The sequence below is a fragment of the Vulpes lagopus genome, chromosome 7 (assembly GCF_018345385.1).
Source record: "Vulpes lagopus strain Blue_001 chromosome 7, ASM1834538v1, whole genome shotgun sequence".
Lineage (NCBI taxonomy): Eukaryota > Metazoa > Chordata > Mammalia > Carnivora > Canidae > Vulpes > Vulpes lagopus.
In genome coordinates, this window is record NC_054830.1 from 33683356 (window position 1) to 33690205 (window position 6850).

The following is a 6850-nucleotide window of genomic DNA, read 5'->3' on the forward strand; positions in this document are numbered from 1 at the left end:
CAGGGGAAAATTCTATTTTTACTTATAATAATTCTATGCAACACACATAAACCAACCGACTCTTATTCAAAAACCTAATCCTGGTTTAAGAAGTGAGGAAAAGATTTCTGCATTCTGAATCTGTCCTGGTAGTGAGAAAGAACTGAATTATGACCAAAACTCTTATTGTTGGATATGAACTCAGGACACTGGAAGTATAAAGAATTCAGTGAACCCACCTTTTTAGCAGCTGTGGCACTAGATACTGTTGATGCAAAAATGAGCATGAAGAAGAAAGACTATCTTTGGCCTGGCAGTGTTTAGTACCTAGTTGAGGCGACTGAACACATAATTTAACTCATTTATTTAACAAATAATCATAGTACAACCAAACAGGTGCAACAGTCAAAGTATGGGCAAACTGCTGCTGGAGCAGGTACAAAGAGGAAACAACTTGTGAAAAGAAATCTTACATACATATCTATTCAAAACAGTTTGATTTGAAAACAAATCAGCGTATCAACATACAAACACAAAGGTTAGGCGACTTGCTTTGCAAGTTCAGGGGAGTTTCAAGTACAATTCTTTCCCTGTAATGACAGTCTGAATAATTCAGTTTTTGTGACCACTTGGGATCCAGTTTTATTACATCACGGTAGAACTCTCTCTCAGAAACCATGGGTCTCATTTTACTTATTTTTGGGTTCCTCCACAGCACCAAACACTGGACCAGCAGTCAACAAAAATTTTGGAGCTAAATTCAATTTGCCTATGTTATAAGGCAGATGAAGTAGGAAAAGAGAGGTTACTCATTGGTAATATTTGAAGAAAAATGGATGAGGAACTAAGAAAAAGGAAAACTGGGATGCCTGGGAGGCTCAGTGGTTGGGCGTCTGCCTTTGGCTCAGGGTATGATCCCGGAGTTCTGGGATCCAGTCCCACATTGGGCTCCCCACAGGGAGCCTGCTTCCCCCTCTGCCTATGTCTCTGCCTTCTCTCGGTGTCTTTCATGAATAAATAAATAAAGTCTTAAAAACAAAAAAGAAAAGAAAAAGGAAAACTGTATATATATCCTCTATGGTTATCTGCCAAAACTCTACATTAGAAAACACTATTTAGGACTAAAAAGTTGACCTTACAACTTCCATTATTTGAAACAGATTTACCGTGTTTTTGGCATAAAAAATATATATCAAATAACTCTGATATAAGTGATGGATCTGGCATTTGTTCAAGATATTTTCTTCTTTATACAAATAGTGACTAGATTATAAAGTATGGATTTATCTAAGATGGCCTGTCTTTGGTATGAATGAAGACTTTAAAGATTTTACTAATCAATTGTTTTTTCCCTTGGAGGGAATGTATGACTTTTCATAATTGCATTTTTTAGCTTTGTCTAATTAGGGTAAAAAATGCCCTGCCTGAAGCATCAGCAAGCAGATGGGAAATTTATTTGAGGTAGTTCTCTCTTGGAGCCCTTCTCCCAAAGACATTTCATTGATAGATGCCAATCAAGACCAACTGAGATTTGGGCTCTTCAAATAATTCCTTGTTCTTCCAGAAGAGCAACTCTAAGACCAAGAGCTTTCCATGCAAGGAGCTGCCCAAACCACCATGTAACCACCATGGGCTGCATATTGCCCAAAGCCACACATAACCGCCCATGGTGATCAGAGCACTTGCCTTGTTCTGTCACCAGATGTTATCTCATGGGGCTTCAGTAACATCACAGCCGACCTGGTAAATCTCCACTCTTCAGATGTAGAACCAGCTTATTAAAGTTACTAGAAGTGAAAAACAAGAATAATAAGCAGGAACTTAGATCCCCCATTAAGTAGTGATGCTGGCCTCATTTTATAATTTTTCCCCTCTGTACATAGTGTTTTATACAGCTGGGAAGATGATGTTTATTTTATGAACTCATCCTTTGTAGGTACTTTACATTGCCAACTATAGTGTAAATCATCACCCAACCAGGGTGGGCACCAATGACAATGATCTCCTATGAGTATACTACTAGCAGGATTTGAGAATTCTAATGTACCCGAATTCTGAAACAAACATTTAGTGAGCATCTACTGCTCTTAAGATAGAGTATTGAAAGCACAGGTACAAAAAAATTATATATATATATTTCTATATTTGTATTTCTATATTTGTGTATATATTTGTATATTTGTAAAGCTACAAACATGTATATATATTTATACATATATAAATCTACTTCAAAACCTTTACAATCCACTTGCAGAGACAAATGATATATATAAAAATTTAACCAGTATGTGGGGCATATTCAATAAGTCTCAGAGACTGGACCATCAGCTCTAGGAGGGCAGGAAGTTTTGTCACTGCTATATCCTCAGTTTCTAGAACAGTAGAAGGCACTGATTTAGTACTCAATAAAATTTTTTTCTCAAAAAAAATTTTTTTTTTCTCACGAATGAGCAGCATAGGCAGTAGAGTATGATGGGATGCAGGGGAAGAAACCCGATGGGATTCAGAGCAGAGAGTCCTCCAATGGCACCATGGAGGAGGGGACTTTCACTCCAAGCACATAGAGTTTAGGTTGGCTTATTAAATTTAGTGCCTATTTATACATTATCTCCGATAGGGCAGGTCCTGGGGAGAGGGCTGTGCATAAAGCAAATCCTTAACTGACTTTAACTCAGTTTAAAAGTCTGCTGGGTATTTCCTATAATTCAAAACATGTATGGAAATGCAAAACTCGAGGTGAAATAATTAAGCAATAGTCTCTATTCTGAAAACAGATGGTGTAGCGGCAGAAAAGGAGAGTGGACAAAGTCCCTTTCTTCTCTGCCATTTCCTTTCTGAATATGATTCAAAAGTTCTGGGAAGGAGTGGAAATGCAGAGGGACAGAAACGCTGCTGTCTTTGTCTCTGCATGCAGAAGGGGTGCCTTCGCCTTTGTTGTCTGGCCTGGAGGCTGGCTACACATTAGGCACGGTCGTCCGCTCCCTGCTGTCCATCTCATGAGGAGTCTCACCATGTTCCCTGCTGTCTCAACCCATTCCCAGCCATCACCCCAAAGTCAGTGTAGAATAACACACACACACACACACACACGTGAACTGCCTATCTGAATTTCTGGAAAATTTGTTTGTTCATCATTTCTCTTGTAAACCTAAAAATTACCCAGGTGACTCTGAGCTTTGCTGAGTTAGGAGCTAACTAGGAGGCCAGGAAAGCAGAGACACTGTGAGAAGGTCGGAGATCTCTCCACCACCAGCTCCCCAAGTGGGAGTCAGATGCATGGTGCCAGGTCTTTGATGGTAGGAATCTCTCACCATTCTTATTGTTCTAGGCAGCTAACAGTGTCATTCAGTGTCTTGGTTGTGGCAGTTCAGCACAAAATGTTCTTTCATGTTGCTGGATTCATGTTTTAGAAAACTATCATAAAAATAAATATATGTATGCATATCTTTTGCTCGTACTGCCTTCATTGTATGACTTTACTTGGGAACATGATGAATTCAGGAAGCCTGTGTGGCACGCTGTTAAGACCCTAAACTTTAGATTTCAACACATCTTGGTTTAATCCAAGGTCCTCTGTGTACTACAAATGGTTAAACCATCTGTGTTCCCATCTATATATTGGGGGATGTCAAAACATCCGTCCTAGCATGGCTGTAAGGATTAGAGGGGTCATTCAATGTGTTGCTCATCATCCCTGAGGCGTATGTGTATTAATAAAAGTAAGCTATTATTATGACTATTCTCTCATTTTCCAGGTTGGGAGTTTTGAGCCTGACCTCAAATTAATTACCTTCTCTGGCTTTCTTTGTCATTTATCCTAATTATTAGGCCTAATACCTGAGAGCGGGATTTCTTAATCTTGGCACTACTAACATTTTGGACCAGATAATTATTTGTTGTGTGTGGGCTATCATGTGCCTTATAGTATCTTTAGCAATATTCCTAGCCTCTACCCACTAGATGCCAGTAGCAAACTGTACCTCACACCCCCACTGTGACAACCAAAACTCTCTCCAGACATTGACCCCTGTCCCCTGGGGGACAAAATCATCCCTGGTTGAGAACCACTGTGTTAGAGCATTCTTGACTCCTCTCTTTTTCCCTACACTCTTCCCCCTAATTCATCAATAAATCCTGTTAGCTTTACTAGGAAAATGAACTTTTCTTGCTCTGTCCATTGTTACTACCTTGATCCATGCCACTGACATCTTTCCTGAGCATTACCACCTCAGTTTCTTGCTGGTCTCTTCGGCCCCTAGCCCTCATCCCCACCCTCACTCTGTTCCAGTCACACTGGCCTCCTGGCTGCCCCTTACATGCAGCAGGTCAGCTTCCCACCTTTGCAGTGGCTTCCTTCCATGGGAACCCCTCTTCTCCTGTTATGTCCATGCTGTATGCCCTCACCATCAGGACTCTGTTCACACATTACCTGGGTGGTTAAGTCTTCCCAACCCACCCCTACATTTGGCAACTCGGACACATCCTATCCCCCTAATCTCTGCTTTTTCTCCAGAGCACTTTTCTCCATTGAATACAGCACATTTTATTCATTTTGCTTGTCTTTCTATACCGTCAACTCCATAAGGGTAAGATTTTTTTGCATATTAGGTTGCTGATTGTGTTCCCCAACAGCAGAAGAGTGCCTGGCTCATGGTGACCATTCAAATATTTGTTAAATGAATGAATATACCTATTGTCATCATTTCAAAAAAATTTAAATTGTGGTACAATAGACAACATAAAATTTACCTTCTTAATAATTTCTAAATATATAGTTCAGTAGTATTAAATGCATTCACAATGTTGTGCAACCAATCTCCAGAACTCTTGATTTTGCAAAACTAAAACTCTGTCCCCATTAAACAACAACTCCACAACACCCCATTCCCCCCTCTTCTCAGCTCCTGGAAACCATTCTATTTTCTTTATGAAATTTGACCACTCTAGGTACCTCATTATAAGTGGAATAAAATAGTATTTTTCTTTTTGTAACTGGCGTATTCCACCTAACAGAACTTCCTCAAGGCTCAGCTATGTGTCAGAATTTCCTTCCTTTTTAAGGCTGAATATTATTCCACTGTATGCATATACCACATTAAAAAAATCAATTTATCTGCTAGCAGACAGAAGTAGAATTCCTGGATCACATAGCAATTCTATTTTTAATCTTCTGTGGGACAGCCACATTGTTGTCCACAGTGGCTGAATCATTTCACATTCTTACCAACAGTATACAGGGGTTCTAATTTTCCTCACCCTCACCAACACTTAGCTTGTTCCTTGTTTGTTTTGACAGCAGTCATCCTCCCAGATATAATCCTGGTATCTCGTTGTAAATGTGATTAGTATTTTTCTAATGATTAGTAATGTTGGGCATCTTTTCATGTGTATCAGCACTGTTTTTAACTATCCTTGGCTTACCCAGGGTCATGTAAATAATCTCTCTCACCTGCTGCCTACTCTACTCTTTGCACCTTGTGCCTTTCGTCTCTGACTTAGACTTTATTCAGCAGACTTTGCTAGTTAGTGAGGAAGGAGCCTACCCTTTCTCACTTGAGAACACTAGAAACTTGGGATGTAAAATCCTTTTTTGTCCTTCTCTCAGTGACATCAATCTTTATGCGTCTACAGGCAATTATCTCAGAGCAGAGTTATAAAAGTAAACAATTACATGTTCAAATTAGGAGGTTCATTGGTGAGACTTTTGGAGGCTGAGTGGATGACTCATTCAGCTGACTCATTTCTACAATCTCAACAGAACACTTGTCAGTCAGATGTTTAACCTGAGAACAGGCTTTCTTTTCCCTCTTTCCATTTTTTCTCTTTTTGACCTTGCGACATCTCATCTTAGTTATTTACAGTCACTGACTTACCCTAAATATGTCTTGTACCTATTATCCATATTAATTAGTAAAGTCCTCTTAGCTAAAACCTGGAGCATGTTTATGTGTGATCACTAGACTCCAAGCATAGGGAAAGAATATAGGAGTCTTATCTCCTCTTCTTTTTTTTTTTTTTCTGTTTAACTCTGATGACTTTCCTCTAAGCAGCTCCAAAATGTCTCCTTCAAGAAATGTTAATTTGTGCAGATATAATTCTGGACTGATCTGCCTGTGGGAGCTCTTTCCAGTCAACATTTGCTATGACCTGTATTGCAACAGTGACCTGAGAGCAATTATATGGTCATATGGCAATATAAATTCGCACATCTCTTGAGCCTCAAGGACATAAGATAATTGACTGTCCAGGAAGTAGATGGTATAGTCATCTTACTTTTCTTTACTGTCTTCCTGTTTTTCCTAACTTCTGCTTGAACTTCTCCTTTGGTTTCTCTATATGCAGTAGTTTTTCATTTTATCTGCTCAATCTCTTTCACGAGTTCCTCTCCTTTTCTTTAGCCTTGAAACTTAGACACTCCTCAAGTCTCTTTGCTCAGTCTTCTGCTTATTCTCTTTGCTGTGTGCCCCATTCATTTCAAACATCCATTTCCACTTCTGTGCATGAGACCCAAATCCACACCACTGCCATAGCCTTTCTTGAGTTGCAGACTGGACTCCCCGGTGCTCACCAGGCATCTTGTCCAACCACATCTCCCTAAACTCTGTCCTTCCCGCCACACCTCTGTTTTTGCATGGTGACTTAAACATCCTACCACACTCAGTTTGTAAAATTTAGATAGCTTCTCAACTTTCATTTCCATTGTGAACAATAGGTATATAGTACTTCAAACACCTAAAGGAGAGAAAGATTGGGCTTCAGGCACTCAGGGAGGGCACCACAGAAGAAGTGGCTTTTGAGCTGGCCTTTCAAGAATGTGGAGAAAATTAAGTCAGGCAGAGATGAAGGGTAAGAGAGTTTTCAGACAGAGAAT